This window comes from Panthera pardus, unplaced genomic scaffold (assembly GCF_024362965.1).
Source record: "Panthera pardus isolate Hobbes unplaced genomic scaffold, ASM2436296v1 HiC_scaffold_1, whole genome shotgun sequence".
Lineage (NCBI taxonomy): Eukaryota > Metazoa > Chordata > Mammalia > Carnivora > Felidae > Panthera > Panthera pardus.
In genome coordinates, this window is record NW_026526654.1 from 24,256,737 (window position 1) to 24,276,495 (window position 19,759).

At 45.5% G+C, this 19,759-nt stretch overlaps 1 protein-coding gene and 1 long non-coding RNA gene across 3 annotated transcripts in view; one reads left to right on the forward strand and one right to left on the reverse strand.

The window, feature by feature from the left end:
• CLDN10 (claudin 10) overlaps positions 1-19,759 on the reverse strand; it is a 112,436-nt gene that overhangs the window by 88,229 nt on the left and 4,448 nt on the right. The window lies entirely within an intron of this gene.
• The window catches only part of LOC109264156 (uncharacterized), a 42,160-nt gene that overhangs the window by 7,141 nt on the left and 15,260 nt on the right, over positions 1-19,759 (forward strand). Inside the window, exon 2 of the long non-coding RNA XR_002078611.2 lies at positions 1,369-1,527. This is a non-coding gene — a long non-coding RNA (uncharacterized LOC109264156). The remainder of the gene's footprint in view (positions 1-1,368; positions 1,528-19,759) is intronic.

Genomic DNA, 19,759 nt, shown 5'->3' on the forward strand with positions numbered 1-19,759 from the left:
CAAGATTCTTTTGTATTGCCTTGAGCAGGGATTGTTTGCATTGCCATGAACAGGAATCCCTTATATGACTATTTCTACAAGTTAACTTCTACCTTCCTGGAGTTGTAAAATAGCCTAGGAAAGACAAGGGCTTTCACCTCCGTAGGGTAACACAGTCCTGCAAAGGATCATAATCCAACATTCCCCCGAAAAGATATTTGGTAACCCTCCTGCCCTTTCCACACCCTTCACAGTTGTTCCCTCAGTTGTGATCATTTACGAAGGTCTCCCACCGCATCCCTGTCCCTTTATCCTTCCCCCCCAACCCACAAGACATCCTAGGCATGGGTAAATGCTTTCTGTGTATATTTTAGACAACATGAAAATGTGGAGAGCTTGTGACCATTTTACAGGGATGTGGAGGAAAAAAAGACCCAACCTGGTAAGCGAGTTTAAATCCCACATGTAAAGTGTTTTATAAAGAGTGGATTCTTCTGTTCTGTATCACACAGAAGGACACAGTGCTCAAGCACTTGCGCTGTGACAGGAATGGTTCACTTTGATTTAAAAAGCAAGTTACCGGGGCACCTGGGTGGCTTAGTCGGTTAAGTGTCCGACTTCGGCTCAGGTCGTGATCTCGCGTTTAATGAGTTCAAGCCCTGCATCGGGCTCTGTGCTGACAGCTCAGAGCCTGGAGCCTGCTTCGGATTCTGGGTCTCCCCCTCTCTCTGCCCCTCCCCTGCTTGTGCTCTCTCTGACTCTCAAAAAATGAATAAATGTTAAAAAAAAAATCTTTTTTAAAGCAAGTTACCTTCAGGAATTTGGCTTAGGAAGTTGACATTGTTTCATTTCAGAGGTTTTTTTTTTTTTCCTGGAATAGTTCAGACCTCCCAGGGAAAGCTGGGCTTCATAAACCATTAGTAGGTCAGGAAAACAGTCGTGCAAACAACACGGAGACATAGGGTCCGAGCATGGAAAGAACGCAAAGGTAGAATTCTGGAGATTTGACCATAAAACAAGAAAAGCCAAAAAAGTTTGGAGAGTAAATGGGGATCAATGATAAGGAAAAAAAGTAAAGTGATCTTTGGCATAAATAAGGGCCTTCAGTAGAGTCCTTCCCTTTACTCAGCAATTCCCTTGTGAGGGGTAGACATCGAGGACTTGTGGAATGGTAAAGAAAAGAGGTACTGGATTATTGTAGCTGATTTTTTTTTTCACTCAAGGTCATGCTATTATTACTTGAAAGGAGCAAAGAATACAAAACATCAAGAAAGGAGAGGAGATGAATGGAGGTCACTGCTAAATGTTCTTCCAACTGTGACATATTGCACTGATGGCTCCAACTCATCGCTTCTTATAACCAAGCCCTTGGACACCCTTATTTTGCAGTGTCTTCCGTCACAATGAGGATTGTATTTCTCCATCCCATCACTCTAAGTTCAGCCATATGACTTGCTTTGGCCAAGAGGATGTCAGAAGATACGACATAAGAAGAGGCTTACAAAACCACTTGCCAGCTTGTTCCGCTCTGCTTTCGCTATGAAAAAGGTACGCCCAGATGAGCCGCCCAGTTGTAGGGGATGGAGAGGTAGAGCAAAACCAAATTACTCTAACCAGTCCCACCTAAGATCAGCCAACCCCCATCAGACCCCCAGAGGAGTAAATGAGATCCCCAGCTGAGATCAGCAGAGCCACCCAACTGAGCCCAGCTCAGACTGGCTAAACATCACAGGTGCAGGAAATGAATATTTATGGCTATTGGCCAAGAGGGCCTATGGGTGTTTGTTACCTAGTGATTTTCTGCCCATGCTAATTCATATGCCAACCCATTTTTATCAGACCCTTATGAGATGAGAGAGATCTCTGTGCATACTCGTACGTTAATGGCTGGTTCGTTTCAGGGAGTCTGGCTTCCCACGAGGCCACCAGGAGGGAAAAGGGTCAGATACCATAACTACAAATCCAGGCTATGTTTCCTATTTGGGAGGGATATTTATTTGGAAACCATTCAAATTCGAGGCTAGTAGTGGCATTTCCAGGAAAACTGAGGGCCAAAAAATGATATCTGTTAGCTGGGAGGAATCAAGGTAATTTCTACCTGCAGAGTATTTGAAGCTTGAATAGAATAGAACAAACAGTGGTAGCAACAGGGAATGCCCCTATGTGCTTGGCCAAGTAGAAGGTCAAACAGACAACCAAGGCTCTCCTATCAGTTATCAAGAATGTGCAGAGGGAAACCTGGCTGGCTCAGTCAGCAGAGCATGTGACTCTTGATCTCGGGCTCATGAGTTCGAGCCCCACACTAGGGGTACAGATTACATAAAATATTTGGAAAAAAGAACATGCAAAGCACAGAACCCCAGACAACTTTGCTTTGGTCTTCCCTGAGCCACACACCTGGCCTTTTAAAGAAAGAGGATCCATTTGCATCCAAAACTAACTCCACATTGTAGAAGATGGTTGTTTCATCAGAAGCAGATTTTGTTAAATTTATGAAACTCTAAGGATTTAATTTAGCTCAACAACTGGTTTTTGAGCCCCTATTTATGGGGGAAGCCAGAGTCATCTCCAGAGATGTGGAGGTGACCAGGCATCAGACCTGCCATCCTCTTCCAGGTTTAAGATACTGTCCTCAAGTAGATAAATGCATGGATGACAACGATAGAGCCAGATACAAGATGAGCACAATAAAATGCTACTGGGAGACAGAGGAGAGGTTGGAGGGCATGGCAACACAAGGGAGGCTAGAAAGGAAGTGTTTTTGTGGGGGAACATGAGGAGTTTGGTTGGGGACCTGCTGTTCACAGCCTGGTAGCATCTAGGGTCTCTGCGTGTCTTACCTGCGTGTACATCAGCTCCATCGTTATTCTCCCTTCTGTTTCAACCTTGCCTTCAAATTTAAGACTTTTAGACAGATGTAAAAGATAGGAAAGGAGAGCTGGCGGAACCTAAAAATAAATTGGGTTTCAAAAAGTAAGGCGAATGTGTAGAGATGGCTAGCGGATCTACTAGCTGTGCAGAGATAGCAAGATGTGTGGTTTATATTCAAAGGATGTGAAATTAAAGTTTAACCCCAGGTGACACAAACTTTTATTGCTCCTAACATCATGTTAAATAAAAGCCACCTCTGGCTTGTTCGCACCTGTCTCCGACGGTTTGGCCTGACACAGTCCTTCTTGCTGCGTCAGATGGCATCTGTTTTCAGTATCAAACTGGAGACTTTCTGCTAAGTCATCTCCAAGCCCAACTTCACTGGCACAATATGTTGCTTCATAAATTAAATTAAAGTCACAGGATGTTTTGGATTAGAGGGATCTTCCTTCAACCAGACCCAAGGTTAGTAAGAGAGTGTGACCTGTCTGGGCTAGAACTCCCTCATCCAAAACATCCAGAATATTTCACTGGATTAATTTGCAACTCATTGGGAGATTTTTGGTCCAATTTGCTAGAGATTTTCTGTCTGTTTCCATTTCTCTTTTCAATTCAGGTCAATATGCATTTATTCAGCTCTCTTATTGAAAATGATATGAAAAGTATTACTGAGTCAAAAGAATAAAGAAAACAGCAGATAAAATGCAAGGGAAGGAAGAAAAGTAATGAGTGAATAAATAAGTTCATTCATGAATAAAGAATTTATTCATGAATAAATAAATTCATTCATCCAACAAATGAACTTACAGAGCCCTTATTTTTGCCACGCTCTGAGCTAGGGAAGTACTGTGCAATATAGGGAGAAATATAAGTTACTGTTTCTTTTCTTCAGGAGCTTAGAATTTGTTTTTTTATTAAAAAATTTACCATTAGTTTAAATTCAACTTATATTGGTGTTTAATCTAATCAAAAACGTCACAAAGAAATAAATATGAACAATTTCCTTGCACCTTTGAGAAGATGTTGAACATTCTTTGTGGGGGAAGTCTAACAAGTCACACTGCACCCCAGGATAGGACATGTGTGTTTTGGTTGGACTGGATTCCATGGCCGCTAGCCAGTAGGCTACAGGAAGAGAATTTTTAAAACATATTTTTCCATCAGGGGCTATAGGAAATAATCCTTAGTACAGTATATCAGGTGTACGTTTTCCTTTGAGCAATGCTGTGAGCCCATGTAGCTTTAGGAGGAATTACCTTTAGCAAAAACTAATAGACAAGTAGAACCAAATGTTCCTATAGTTCTGAAACATATTGAGAAAAATCTCCATTTCACCCATCTGTGGCCCAACCTTGCTTCTTGTTTCTCAAACAATAGTTCTTCAAGATTCAATGAAACAAAGTATGGAAAGCAACAGAAATGCCATGATGCAGTCTTCCTGAAAAGGTTAAGGTAGCTAAGGCCGCTGAACATTCACACAGAAAGGATGATTATGACACTGATGGCATTTTGAGGGCTGTTCCACTGTCCCCATGTCTTAGTGCCAAGTGCTGTAACGAAGTACCGCGGACAGGGTGGATTATCAATGGAAATTTATTTCTGACTGTTCCAAAAGCTGGAAGTCTGAGATCAGGGTACCACACGGGCAGGTCTGCTGAGAGATCGCTTCCTGGTTGCTGACCTCTCACTGTACCCTCACATGGAGGAGAACAAAGAGCTCCTGGCTCATAAGGGCACTAATCCCCTCAAATCCTTTCACTAATCACCTTCCAAAGGTCCCGCCTCCTAATACCGTCACGTTGGGGGTCAGGAGTCAACATAAGAATTTCAGGGTGAGGGGACACAAACATTCAGACCATTGCACCCTCCTCATGTCCTCTTGCTCACACTGGAACCTGAGCTCCATGAGGACAAAGACCTTTGTCTTGTTTTCTGCTGTGTCTCCAGTGCCCAGAACAATAGGTAGCACATAGTAGGGGCTCAATAAATATTGTACAATGAATGAGTGAGCAGATTAATGTTTCTCCTGCCCTGGCTAAGACAAATGTTGGATCCGAAGCTAAAGACCAAGAAAAGAGAACTTCCTTGCTTCATCCGTGCCCCTTGTGCCGTCTGACTTCCCTCTGCTGTACTTCATCCATCCACCCAGCGCTTTGCACTGACCCTGCCTCATTTTCCTGGTGCTCTGCTACCTGTTGGACTTATAAAGCTGAAAAGAATAAGGCACAAGGCTTCAAGGAGAACGCAACCTCCGTTCTAAGAGAGGACCCTGAGGAAAGGTGAGAAGAGAAGGGAACTGATACATCCCAAATGTGAAACATAGGACTGGCAGGGTTTCTGGGTAGGAAGGAATCCAAGAGAACAATGGAAAGTGAGGTGAATTGTGATTGGACAAAGGTAAACTGTCCATCATTGAAAAGATCAAGGAATGAGGAGGTCTAATATGTCCTGGATCCCAGGAGTCCAGGACCATGATCAAGACTGAGTTCCAAGCTGCAAGAAGCTAACATGTAGCAGGAGAAACGAAGCGGATGTACTGGTGATAGTGAGACAAAGTAGTGTGAAACCAGAGCCATAGGAAAAGTGCTGTCACCTGTGAGACAGATCCAAAGGAGGAAGCATATTTTCTCTGGCTGGCTTCCATGTTGTCATATTGTACATGCTATGTGTAAGATGTTAAATGGAAAACAAAGGCAATGAGGCTGGAGCCTGTCCTGCTAGATCTAAGTCTAGGGGAGATACAGTACGTTCATCCGTAACCAGCCATATACTGAGGCTGACTTCCCTGGCTCATACCAGCTCTCGAGAGCCAATTGTTAAATTTTCAGGAACTTTGCGTGCCCATTTTTAAACACAGCCTTTAAAAAAAATTGGGGCATCTGGGTCGTTCAGTTGGCTGAGCATCCAACTCTTGATTTTGACTCAGATCATGATCCCAGGGTCGTGGGATCGAGTCCTGAGTTGGGCTCCATGCTGAGCATGGAGCCCGCTCTAGATTCTCTCTCTGTCTCTCTGTCTCTGTCTCTGTCTCTCCTGCCCCTTTCCCCCACTCACATGCTCTCTCTCTCTAATAAAATAAAATAAAATAAAATAAAATAAAATAGTATGTAAAGTTACAATGAAATAAGTTATCTTGAAGACAAAGGTAATAAATACTCAAAACACATCACTTCCTAAATCATTCTCTATGCTCTGGAGGCTTTCAGGTCTATTACATCCACACGACTTTGTGCCAGTGCACATATCTTCCCAACTCTGTGTTCAAGAACATCACGTGGGTAGCTTAAAATTGCCATGTTAGGAGTATTTACACCATTTACACCACAGAGATTGGCAAGTGCTGCAAACCTAGACTTAGTTCAATGTTTTCATTTTCTTGTCTTAAGAAAATGATAGAGAAAGTGTTTCAAATGCAGATCAGACTTCAAAATGTGACATGTCTACAGTCACTGCATTGTGGATAGCACAAAAAATGGTGGAAATATTCCTCCAATATTCAAATTCATTATCAAATACAGCAAAGAAGGGAAAGCCTGGGGGAGGGGCACCAGTTCCCTAGGAGATCACAGGCTTCATGGAGGGGAGGCCCAAGGCAGAGAAAATCAAGGGACCCGTGTCCTTGGAGGCCCTTGGCTTTACTTGCCCAGTTGGTCCCTAGGGAGAGAAGGGAGGCAGCTTTCTAATGGTAACGAGGCCACTGCCTGAGCCCGTTCCTGTGGCCTGTTTCCTGGGAACCAGGTGGAACACAGGCTCAGAGAACCACAAAAATTGATGTATGAAGACAGGGTAAGCCCAGGAATCATCAAAGCCTCCAGAAATGGGAATATTCAACTTCTTTTGTGGCTCCAGAGTCCAGGCAGTACAGAACAAACTGTAGAGAAGGCAGGAAAGTCCCACTAGCAGAAAAAAATCAACAAGCCAGGGATTTCTGTAAAATGACTTTTTTTTTTTAACTGGACTTGCAGGCTTGAAATTCAAACTTGATTATGAAGGGGGGATGGAATTAGGTACCACAATGCCCCCAAAATATCCCTTTGCATTTAAAAATCACATACTGCAGGCACACAGAGCTGGACAGCACTCTTTGCCATCAGTGTCTATTCAGATCCACAGGTTTTCACTGGACCAAGTTTTCTGAAAGGAACTGGGACCCTGACAGCCTCTCTACATCTTCCTTTCACACACACACACACACACACACACACACACACACACAGCCCTCTATTACCATCTCCACTGAGCCCCCAAGATGGGGCCAGACTGCAAAAAGGGCAACAGTTTCCTTCCCAGCCTGCAGTCAACCCCCAAAAAGGGTGGGGAGAGAGGGAGAAGAGCCTAAGGCCATGACCTGGTCCCAGCATCAGGCTTCTTTAAATTGTTAGAGAGGATTGCAGGGTCCTGACCCAACATGGCCCCAACATGAGCCATCTCCTGACTTCGCCGTCCTGGCTGTGGGTGTATTTTGTGAGAAACATGTACCCAGAGGTGAATTGAAATTGCTACCAGTCTTGGGATCCTTGGGACAGTCTACCTGAAATTAACACAGGGAGGGAGGAGAGAAGGAGACAGAGTAGATACAGGGACATGCGAGGCCAGCAGTGGTGGGAATATGACCTTGAGGGAGAAAGATGGCAGGGGAGTTCTAAGTGTGAGGAGCTTATGCACAGCAGTGTTGTGGGGAGAGGGAAGCAGGGGTCTCTCTAGAAGCCACAACTGCATAGAAAACATAGGAAAACAGCAGGTAGGAGATGAGGAGATGATTACAAGCATCACCAGGGAAGCTCCAAAATATTGAGAGCAAGACCCCCGAAAAAGTCTGATTTCTGCCTGGACTGCACTTGAACTGGGGCACAAATGTACGACGATAGCCTGGGTCCCCACACACTGGTACAGTGGAGAGCATCACTTTTACATATAGGAAAAACAAAATAAAAGTCATGAGACATAAGAGAGGTTAAAAGGTAATAAATAAATACATGCTGATTAAAGGGCGAGTCAAGATTTATAAATAGGAAGAGAAGACCTGTGAATTAAGTTCGTAATAAAAGAGAATCACAAATACTTTACGAGGCTAAGGAAATACAGCAGAGTGGCAGGATGTGTGTGGGGTTGGGGAACCGGGTAACTAAGAGAAAATCCTGACAGAAAAAAAAATTCCAGGAAGGAAATAGCTTATTGTTAGAAAATGATTTTCCACTCCTCATCTCCACCGTGTGAGTTAAAATAAAGTAAGACACGTAAAAGCGGGACTATTTCCAAAGCAATCATCCTCAGACCTGTTTTGTAATACAGATAACCCAGCCGGTACCCAGCTATCTCGAGAAGGTTAGGGCTTGTAATTTAGGCTCTGCTGTCAGTGAATGGCACTTTCTGTTTACCCTGCACTTTCTACCGATTGCTCATAACGTGCAAAAACTTGAACCCTCACAGAAATGGCCATGCGGTCCCGCCAGTCTTCAGAATCCAGCAGATGAGAAGCTGGAGAGGTCTTTTTTCCGCTGACTGTGGCCATGCGTGGCTGCGTGATTTATGGACAAGACCCACAGCCACATCCATATCTCCCAGTCATTAACTACCAAGAGGCGGACTCAGCCCAGAACCACTCACAGTATAGAAAATCCTCAGAGAGTGAGTCTGTTCAAATAATTAGAATAATCAGAGTCCTTTTGATCTCATTCTGATTTCTCAGTTCACCTTTCAAATGCAGGCTGTTTTCGATGGCCCAAAGAGAACATTGTGAATGGTGCCTGAGATTTCTCCTAATGTTAACATCTGAATGAGAGGACCATATGTGATCTTACAGCGAAGGAAAACAAGATCTGGGAGAAGGGTAGGGATCACGGAAATGTCCCAAATGCCAGAAATGCCATTGGTAAGCTTGGTAGCAAACCCCAGGTAAATTCTAGAATAGATAATTAAGAGTCGGTTTGCTCTTAGTAAGGAAAGAAGGTCCTGTCAGGAGCCAGCATGATTCCTAAGAGCAAGAAGCACCGAATTAGACACTCCCTTTTGATGAGAGTGGTTACTGGGTTCCTAAGATGCCTCACAACTTCTAGCACACCATGCTTTGGGACAGGAAGCAGAGACACAGGCCTGGTAGACCCCCAGATAGGCTCAATGATGGCACCAAGGATAGCGGCCAGCCCCTGTGGTCCTATCCTTGCAACCATTCATTCAACCCGACCAAAAATTCACTAACTCAGCATGCACCTTCAGAGCATGGATTTTATGCAGGGCACTCTTCCAGGCAAGGGATAGAAAGACTTTGTTCAACCTCTGTTTTCACAGGGTTTATAATCGAGTGGTGGCAAAAAACAAGTACACAAGTAACCACAATACAAGCCAGAGAAACAAAATCACAATAAGGAAAGTACCCAATGCCATGGGCGGGGGGGGGAGGGCGGGGGGGGGGCAGATGGAGACAAAGGTCCCTTCTGGTTAGAAGATTAAAAAGCCTTTGCATGAGAGGTGGAATCTAAGGTAGAGGTTGAAGGGAGAAAGACATGAGGGATGACGAAGAAAGGCATTTGCCCCAAATGGCGTGAGCAGAGGCACAGACTAGGAAAAAGATTAAGCACAAGGCAGTCTGGTTGCAGCAGGGAGACTAGAAAGTCAGCACCGGGGGTGCCTGGGTGGCTCAGTCGGTTGAGCGTCCGACTTCAGCTCAGGTCATGATCTCACGGTTCGTGGGTTCGAGCCCCGCGTCGGGCTCTGGGCTGATGGCTCAGAGCCTGGAGCCTGCTTCTGATTCTGTGTCTCCCTCTCTCTCTGCCCCTCCCCCATTCATGCTCTGTCTCTCTCTGTCTCAAAAATAAATAAACATTAAAAAAATTTTTTTTTAATTTAAAAAAAAAAAAAAAAGAAAGTCAGCACCATCGTGGTGTGTTCCTTTTGCTGGGAATTATCCACGGCGCATCCTCGGTAGATGGACAATGGACTGGATTCAGGAGTCACAGTCTGACATTTGAATCCTGCCCGGGACACCACCTTAGCCATGAAATTGAGCCACTTATGTAACTTCCCTAAACTCTAGTTACCTCACCTATAGAACAGATGTGACTGTAGTGCCCGCCTCAGATGGTCACTCTGGGAATTAAATGAGACGCTATGTAAAGTGGGGTCTGGCACGGAGTAAGTGCTTCCTAAATGCAGTGAATAAAGGCCAAAATTAAATGGGAAATTCTCCCTTTGCATTTGACCTGGCGAATTTTAGAGCAAGTAGAAGAGCAGAAAAACCTTTTTTTTTTTTTTGATGTTTATTTATTTTTGAGAGAGAGAGAGAGCAAGCAGGGGAGGAGCAGAGAAAGAGGGAGACACAGAATCGGAAGCAGGCTCCAGGTTCTGAGCTGTCAGCAAGAGCCTGATGCGGGGCTCAAACCCCCAGTGGTGAGATCATGACCTGAGCAGAAGTCAGACACTTAACCGACTGAGCCACCCAGGTGCCTTGAAAAATCTGTCTTTCTAATATCTGGTCCCAATCTAGTTCAGCAGGGAGCACCCAGAGACTGAGCCCAGGTAGGCAATTGGCTGAACCAGAGACAAGGCAAACGTCCCAACCAGGAGAAGAGGAGGGTGTGGTGGGCAGATTCTGCAGGATTAGGCAAGTGACTGGATATGGGGTCTGAAGAAGCCCAGGCAGGCATTATGTGACTCCAGGTTTCTAGCCTAGGTGACCAGCTGAGTGGTGGTTTCATCCAAACAAGCAGAAAAGTCAGGAGGGGGTTGTGGGGAGGAGACAAAGAAAATAGCATGGAATTCTGAAGAGGGAAGACTTGGTGAAAGCCTGGAGCCAGGAGTTTGAAAGAAGCAAGGGTGGGGCACCTGGTGGCTCCAAGGGTTGAGCCTCCAGCTTCCATTCAGGTCATGATCTTCTGGTTCGTGAGTTTGAGCCCTGCGTCGGGCTCTGTGCTGACAGTTCAGGGCCTGGAGCCCACTTCGGATTCTGTGTCTCCCTCTCTCTCTGCCCCTCCCCCACTCATGCTCCGTCTCTCTCAAAAATAAATGAAAGAAAGAAAAGAAATATGTGCAGCCATCTGGAATTCTGGGGCAGGAGCAGGGAAGGGTAGGAGTAAACCCACAGAGACCACAGGGAATATGCTGCAGGTTTTTAGATGATGCTAAGCTGGGAAAGTAGCTAACATAAAGATGACCAAATTTCATGATTTAAGGCAGTCTTAAAAGACTAGAATTGTGGTTTGGAGCAAACAACAATAATGGCTAACTCATATGTATATCAACTCATTTAACCTTTCTCATAGGGAAAATATTATTAACCTCATTTTAAAGATAAGGAAACTGAAAGAGGTTAAGTAACTAGACCAAGGTCACGCAGCTAGTAATGACAGGCCTGGGATTTGAACAAGAAGTCAGGTTTCAAGGTCCCTACTCTGAAAGGAAGGAGAGGAGGGAGGGAGATAGAAAGGAGGAAGGTGGGAAGAAAGGAAGGAAGGAAGATAAGAAAAGGAAAGGAAAGGAGGGAGGGAGGAAACTGATCATTATGGAGGATTCACAACGTGCCAGGCCCCAAATTTCACCTGTATTTAGCAAGCTAGGAGACCCAGAAGGAGGTAAGGTGATTAAAAGTACATCTAGTAGACAAAGAGGACAGTGTGGTGGAGACTGTACTCCAGGGCTGTGAGAGGCATTGAGGATGAGGCCAGAAGCTAAGTTTCCTCTGCTGACCCCTGCTTCAGTGTGAATTTCTTCCTATTCTGGTGCTGACAAGCAGTGATCTTCAACTTTCGGTCCAGTGGTTCCACATTTCTAACTGTTCGCGAAAACCTCGGTCTCGGAGTCTGTCTTTTGGCTCCTCTGGGTATTGTGTGCGATACGTGCGAGGTTCTGCACTGGTGGATGGTTGTGTGTGGTTCGACGTGGAACCTGAATGGTTGGTGTCTGTGTGTGTGTGTCGTACCCACACGGTGAATGTGAGCCTGTGTGCGTGTGTGTGGAATGTGTAAGTGTGTCTGCATGGTGAGAGCAGTACGGCTGTATAGTTGGCTGAAGAACCAGCTGGGTCCACATGTGCATGTCCACGTGGCACGAACACGCTAGCATGAATCTGCTGTATAATTCTAGTGGAATTGGACCACAAACCGGATGGCTCACCACCCTGGGCAAAGGCAGACCCCCACCTCCACCCTGCCCCCACCACTCCCAGGAAGGATTAACGAAGGCACCAGAAGCAGAAGCAGAAAGAGCGAGACAGAGCAGAGGCCATAATACTGAGCCCACAAGGACCTCGGCGCCCCCTACAGGATAGAGTTGGAGCTACAGCTGGAATAGGAAGTTTCAAGGGGAAAGCGCTACCTTCTCTCAGGCTCAAACTTGTTCCCAGTCCTAACTAGGACTGTTGTTCCCAGTCCTAACTTGAATCTGGGATAGAGGTTGTCAGTAGGATAACACGGGTATTTTCCCATGTTATAATACAATATAATATAATATAATACAATATATAATATTGTATATATAATATATATACATTATATATATGTATATATAGTATATATATATATAATATTTTATATATAATAATACAATATAATATTAATAATATAATATAATACATATGGATTCCAGATAATTCTATAATAGTGTCCGCTGGTCCCTCTTTGTGGCTCCACCTCCTATCAAAGCCACAACCGACTGTTGGCACTTCCATTTGTCAACTAGGCTTTGTATTTCTGCTTCACCCTTTCCCACCTGCTTCTCCTTTTCCCCCAAATGCTCACAGCTTGGAGATATCCCCCGGTAGTTCTTCCCAAGGCACAGGGTGGCAGGAGAGCGTGTTCTGGTGAGGGAGTGGAAGCAGGAGGCAGATCAGTTGAGTTCAGAGAAGGCAATGGGTCAGGGCTGAGTGGGCAAGCAGGCTGGAATTATCGTTCAGGAGAGTAATAAGACAGGTCTGGCCTGGAACCCAAACATTAGCCGGCAGAATGAAACGAGGGGTCTGAAGTCCAGGTTCAAACAGGAGGGAGAGTGGGCATCAGCTGATCTCCGGGAACTGGGAGGCTGAGCAAAGCAGTAAGCACATGGAGCCAGGGCACAGGGCCAAGGAAGGATCTCGACATAGCAGAGAATCAGTTTGGTAGGGACATTTATAGGAATCCTATTGAGCGGGCTGAAACCCTCAGATAAAACTGGCTCAGTGTTTGCTGGTGGATTAAATGAAAACATCTGGCTCTAGTTAGATAGAAAATAGCCTTCATTCCCTCTGCCCCACTTGCCAAAAGTCCACATTTTGTGTTCTGGAGAGAATCAGTCTCCCAAGAGGATGGCTGGTCTGGTTTTTATACATGGGCTATATTTAGTACATATGAACCAAAAATATTAAGCCAAAGAAATTTAAAGGTAAGACTTGTCCTGGGGTGCCTGGATGGCCCAGTTGGTTAAGCGTGGGACTTCAGGTTGTGATCTCACGGTTTGTGAGTTCGAGCCCCAGGGCCCCACATCGGGCTTTCTGCTGTCAGTGTGGAGCCTGCCTCAGATCTGTCTCCCTCCCTCTGCCTCTCCCCCTCTTGCACGCACTCTCTCTCCCTCTCTCTCCCAAAAGTAAATAAACATTAAAAAAAAAAAAAAAAGGCAAGACTTGTCCTGTCAAATCTCCAGTCCCCATCACTTAGCTTTATGCTTAAATTTAGGAGTCATTCCTTCCCTGGCAAGGGTTAGGTGGCATCCCTTGGATTTGCTTAGGACCTTTTAAAATATCAATATAGGGGTGCCTGGGTGGCTCAGTCGGTTGGGCATCTGACCTCGGCTCAGGTCATGATCTCATGGTTCGTGAGTTCCAGCCCTGCATTGGGCTCTGTGCTGACAGCTCAGAGCCTGGAGCCTGCCGGATTCTGTGTCTCCCTCTCTCTCTGCCCCTCCCCTGCTCATGCTCGCTTGCTCTCTTTCTCTCTCTCTCTCTCAAAAATAAATGAATATTAAAAAAAAATTTTTAAGAGTCTGTAAAATATCAATATAGATGGGGAATTACATAATCATTATTTTAATTCTAACATATAAATATATTGGTTCAAATATAATAACATTAATATAACATATGTATTAGAACATTTACTACTTTAACTGATGTTCCCTTCTAGGGCAAAGACAAAGCCTTTTTTATTGCTATGTTCTCAAGTGCCCAGCACAGACCCCAACAGTTGTCCAAAAATGTTTAAGTCAACATCAAATCAGGAAAATTGATGTTTAAATATCTCTTTCTCTTTTGACATGTTCACGGAATCTCAGATCTCAAACTGGAAATGACTATTCTACCTTCCCAGCCAGTGCAGGAATTATTTCTACCAAAATTTTAGCAGAGAATCGTCAGCCTCCCCTGGATCCTTCTAGCCAGTTCTTTGTGGGACAACCTATTCTATTGTTGGGCAGCTCCAGTAGAAGTTTCTTCTTTGTAGAGCCCCTACATCTGATTCCAAAGCAAAGTTTACCCAGTGGTAATATTTGTCTCTTTCCCACTCCCCCTCCTCGACCATATTCTCCCCCCCCCCCTTTTTTTCCAGGTTAGACCATTGCCATTGTGAATTTATTTCATGAACCCTCATCCTCCAACTCATTGTCCTCTAGAGTCAACGAATGTGATTTATGTCCAGATCCTTTAAAATATGGTGCCCAAGACCAGCACAAGACAATGGAACTACAGAATATGGGGTAATACTATTACCCTCCTAATTCTGATATTCTTATGTGACTCCCTGAGGTTGCATTAAGCTTTCGACCTGCTCTGCAGCAGCTTTCTATGTCACCGCTCATCATATCTCCAGACAGGAGTGCTCAGGGACGTCCTTAATGCATCTTGCCCCTCATGAGTCACCACATTGCTAAGTCTTATCACTTCTACCCCTAAGTATCTTCCTTGTCTGTTCCCACTGCTGTCCCCTTGGTTCAGGTTCTAACACGAAATACGGCACGATCTTTCTAGAATGCAGGCCCTATCCGGTATTCTCTGTTTGAAATGTCTCAATAGCTCTCCAGCCTCTCTGAGACAAAGTCTACATTTCTTCAGGGAGCTTAAAGGTCCCTTGGCAAGCTCCCCTTCTTCGATACCTGCAGGCTGACTTTTCACGTCCCTCCCCCCCCCCACCTTCCTGCTCACAGTTCCCTGAGACACTTGGTTCCCTCTGGCTCTGAGGCCTTTGCTTTCTGTGCCTGACACTCTTCTAAACGCTCTCCACAAGTTAACTCACTTAATCCTCATCACCAGCCTCTGAAGGAGGGGATATGGTTCCCATTTTACAGATGGAGAGCTCAGGGGTCCAGCGTTTTGCCCGGAGTCATGCAGTTAATAAATTGTAGAGCTGGAGGAGTCCCATAACCTGAAATGCACTCCCTGTCTCTCTCCTTGGCAAACTTCTACCCATCTTTCAAGCCGGATCAAGCACTCGTTCTTCTGGGAAGTCTGCCTCCCCCCTGAACTTTACCATCAGATCTCACTTCTCATTCTGAGCTAATTGTCAGCTACACGGTTGTCAGCACCTCCACTGAGGATAAGCTTATGTCCTTTTCCTCACTGAGTCCCCAGACCTATATTGTGTGCCAAGGACTCTAATGAACGCTTTGATGAAGGCACTTATTAGTGAATAAATGAATGAACTATTTACCGGGTTCCTTTGTAGTTGTAATATGGCATCACGGCAATTTGCCAAATTGTCAACCTTTGGTAATCAATTTTCCCGTAATACATACAAAAATCTGGCCAAAGCCCAGTTGTAAACCAGCTGGTTCCTGGCAGCTTCATAATCCCAGGTTCATTTAAGAGCAACAGAGTTAGGAAGCACCCTGGGATCACCTAAAAGTGCGCAGCAGCAGGATGTTTTGAAATTACTAACGCCACCATACCGTTTGCCCCGAAAGCGTCCTTTGTGTCTTTTAGGAAGAGAACGAACGAGTAACGGAATCCGTGCGGAGGAGACACGGTAGAGCTGACTTGTCGCATGTGTGGTCAGATGGGCCGTGGGCAGAGAGAAGAGCAGTGAACCCTGTGAAAAATAAACCTGAACCCTTTCCACAAGAAATATTTACCAGGAGAAAACCAGCGCCGAAAACCAGGCAAGCACGCGAAGCCCGAAGGAGAAGCGAAATGGGAAAGCGCTGGCCTCGCTGACCTACCTCTGCAAACACCCCGGGAGCTGCTATCATACGATATTGACTGCGTGTTCTTAGTTACCGCATTCTCAGTGCTCGGGCGGCTAGAGCCTCACGTGACCGCTGGGGGAGACACTGCCCTTCGGGGCTTACCTAAGCTCCGGATCTAGAGCACCTTTCGTATGCAAATCAACAAAGCCAAGGCCCACTCCCCCAACGACCTCAATTCTCAAGCTTTCACACTGCAAGCCTCGGTCTCTACCCTAATCAACCCAGGGGCCCTGTACAGACAATTTAGGACGGCCCCTACGCCCCAGAGCCCGCGGAGATCTTTCAGGCCAGCCAATCCGGAACTTGTTTAACCCGATTCCTCTGCTCCGCCCGCTCCCTCCCGGGAAAACCGTGGTGCCGGCGTCGGCCAGGCTTCCCTCTCACTCCGGCCTCCTGACAGGCTCTGGAGCGTCCCTACTGGTCCAGTGTGGGGAGCCATGCCTCCTGCCTCTAGGGGTCTGTGAGTATAAAAACTTCTTCCTTCAGGACAGCATTTTGTGTCCGTGTGTCTTATCATCCCTGATTAAAGCAAATTTCAGGGATGCCTGGGTGGCTCGGTCGGTTAAGCGTCCAACTTCAGTTCAGGTCGTGGTTTGTGAGATCCAGCCCCACATGGGGCTCTGTGCTGACATCGTGGAGCCTGCCTGGGTTTCTTTCCCCCTTTCTCTCTGTTCCTCCCCTACCTGTGCTCACTCTGTCTCTCTCTCTCAATAAATAAATAAACTTAAAAAAAAAAAGAAAGGAGGGGGGGGAAACAAAGTGAATTTAAATGACTTACACAAGGTCACACAAAAAATTAGTGGCAGAACTGGGACTTAAACACAAGTTTGGGGGCTAGTACCAAATGCTGAACGTTTCCCCTCAAAACCTGTGGATGACCATGCAAAGTTATAAATATGCTCCCCTGTGAGCCTCAGTTACCTTGCCCATAAAATGGGGGCCATGGAATACTATCTTTTGGATAAAAGTAATAATGTCTGTGAAAGCGCTTTGTGAAATGTGAATATGACTCAAATCAATGTATTATACCGTCACAAAGATTTTCCCAGTCCTCGGGGCTAGCAACACCTGAGTAAAGCTTTGTCCTTTTCTTGGCTGCCCAACGTGTGAACACAGCACTGCTTCCCTAAATGGAACACGAAGCGGATCTTTTCTTCCCATTTCGGACAGATGTGGCACATGACTGCCGTGACAAACAGGCTCACATCTGCGGTCAGAACCTGACTTCCCAATACAGCGTGGTCTCACCTTATGAGGCCTAGCGAATCCCAAGCATAAACGGTGTGACTCTGATGAGCGCTGTAACCTTTGCATGATTATAAATGTGACACAGGGATGAGAGGCATCCTTCTGTTAGGCTTTGGATTCCAGGAAGCAGCTACTGTGGTCTGGCCAGAAGCAAATTGATGGAACAGAAGGAACGGTCACCTCCCAACAGTTGAGATGTGAGCTTCACGGCACTGAAAGACCTGGTCACAGTAACGAGCGCTACCCTCCATGTTGAGTGTCTCCGTCTGGCATCGTATAAGGCACTTTGCCTATGTTATCTTGTGTACACACCATCTAACAGGTAAGAAAACTGAAGCACAGAGAGATTCAGACCCTTAGTTAGTAAGTGGCGAGTCCATTAGACTCCAGGACCAAGCTCTAAACAGGATTTCTCAAACTTTTAATGTGCATAGGAGACACCCGGAGATGTTGTTAAAATGCAGATTTTGATTCAGTAGGTCTGTGGTAGAGCCCGAGATTCTGAATTTCTAGCAAGCTCCCAAGCGATACAGATGCTGCCGGTCTGAGGACCATACGTTACGAAGCGAGGCTCTAAATCATTATGTGTCTCGAAAAATGCGTCTTGCATCTCGTCATAAAAAACACTCATGGCTCTTCTCCTTTTAAGCACTTCCCTGGGGCCTTCTCCCTTGGCCAGAGCTTGGTGACAGGAGATGCCCTCTCCATCCATTAAATGTTACAATTTAGCTCTGTGAACAATTTCTTCTTCCATTTGTTTGGTCCACAAAACTTTAGTGAGTGCCTGCTAGGAGCCAGCCACAGTGGTGGGTACCAAGGATACCAGGATAAATAAGGTAAGGTCCTGGCCTCCAAGAGACTGGTAATGGAGACAAGCCATCCTGACAATCTCTGGGGCTTCCGGGAAGGAGCACGCAGCACCCAGATGCAGAATTCCAAGTCCAACCGTGGCTGCTTTAGCTCTAGTGCCACCTTCACCACGACACGGGCACGTGTCAGCCCCATGCATGGCATTCTCTCGGCATAGAGACAATTTTATGGTGGCTCATCCTGTCCAGATTCTGTGGTGAGAATACAATTCACCTACCTTGGGGCAGCACACATAAAAAATTATGCCATTTTTTGCCGGGACAAAACCATGTCGAATGTTTCTTTGGCAGTTTTCACCCCCAAAATAAGCCTAAGACAAAACTTGGAGTTTTTCTTCTTCTTTTTTTTTTTTTTAAAGTTTATTTGGGGTGGCTGAGTTGGTTAAGCGTCTGACTTCAGCTCATATCATGATCTCTCGGTTTGTGAGTTCAAGCCCTGCATACAGCTCTCCTCTGTCAGTGCGGAGCCTGCCTTGGATCCTCTGACTCCCTCTCTATCTCTCTGCTCCCTCCCCTACTTATGGGCAGGAGCATACTCATCCGCGTGCATGCTCTCTCTCAAAACAAATAAATATTTTAAAAATTACATTAATTTACGTATTTTGAGAGGGAGATGGGAGGGAAGGGCAGAGAGAGAGAGAGAGAGAGAGAGAGAGAGAGAATCTCAAGCAGGCTTTCTGCTGTCAGCACAGTGCCCAACTTGGGACTCGAACTCACAAACCATGAGATCATGACCTGAGCTGAAGTTAGAGGCTTAACTGACTGAGCCACCCAGGTGCCTCTAGATTTACTTACTGTTATTTAATCATAGACTAAGACACACATTTCAGCGAGCAAGAAATCTTATGACATCAGATGGCTCCCAGCTGTTCCCCATATAGTGAATAAACACCCACAGAAAACTCCTTTTCTCTAGCAAATGCCATTCCTTTGCCCCCATTCTTATGGCATGGCTGGTAAGGGGAGAGAGAGAGACGGAGGTGGCAGAAAGTGAGGAGAGAAAGAAGCTTCGTACTCCTGTAGGCAGCCAGCATCACTTGACGGCCAGCGTCCAGAATAGTGTTTGGTTTCATTCCAGTGAAATTCTGGCACCTTTACTTTGCTTGTTACTCATAAGGTCATTTAAGGTCATTAAACCTATCTCCACCCAGATGCAGATAAGATTCTAAACAGTAAGGAACACAGGAAGCCAGCTAAGATAATAGATAAGGGGAGAAAAAGAAGGGCTAATCTCTGGAGCAGTTATGTTCCAGGAGCCTTTTATAGCTGTAATTCTTCAGTGAACTGCAACGTGGTGAAGCATCACAAAGCCCTGGAATTGAACTTCAGGTTGAAGGATACTTCAAGGGACTGTTGGAGTCCAGCTCTCTCAATTTACAGAAAAGAAATTTATGAATGAGACAGATTCATTTGCAAAGTCAAGGTCTGGCGACTGGTTAATAAAAGAGAATTTGAAGTTTGGTATGCTGAATTGCAATTCAGTGATCTTCCTTTTTGTTGCCTGAGTACATGTCCTCAATCACTCAATTCACGACACTCTGGCCTTCCTCCAGGAGTACAATTTTGCCCTCATCAGGAACCATCTGTCTCATTCATAATTTTGTTCATTCAGCCATGTTGCAAATATCTGTCCAGAGCCCAGTGTGTGCCAG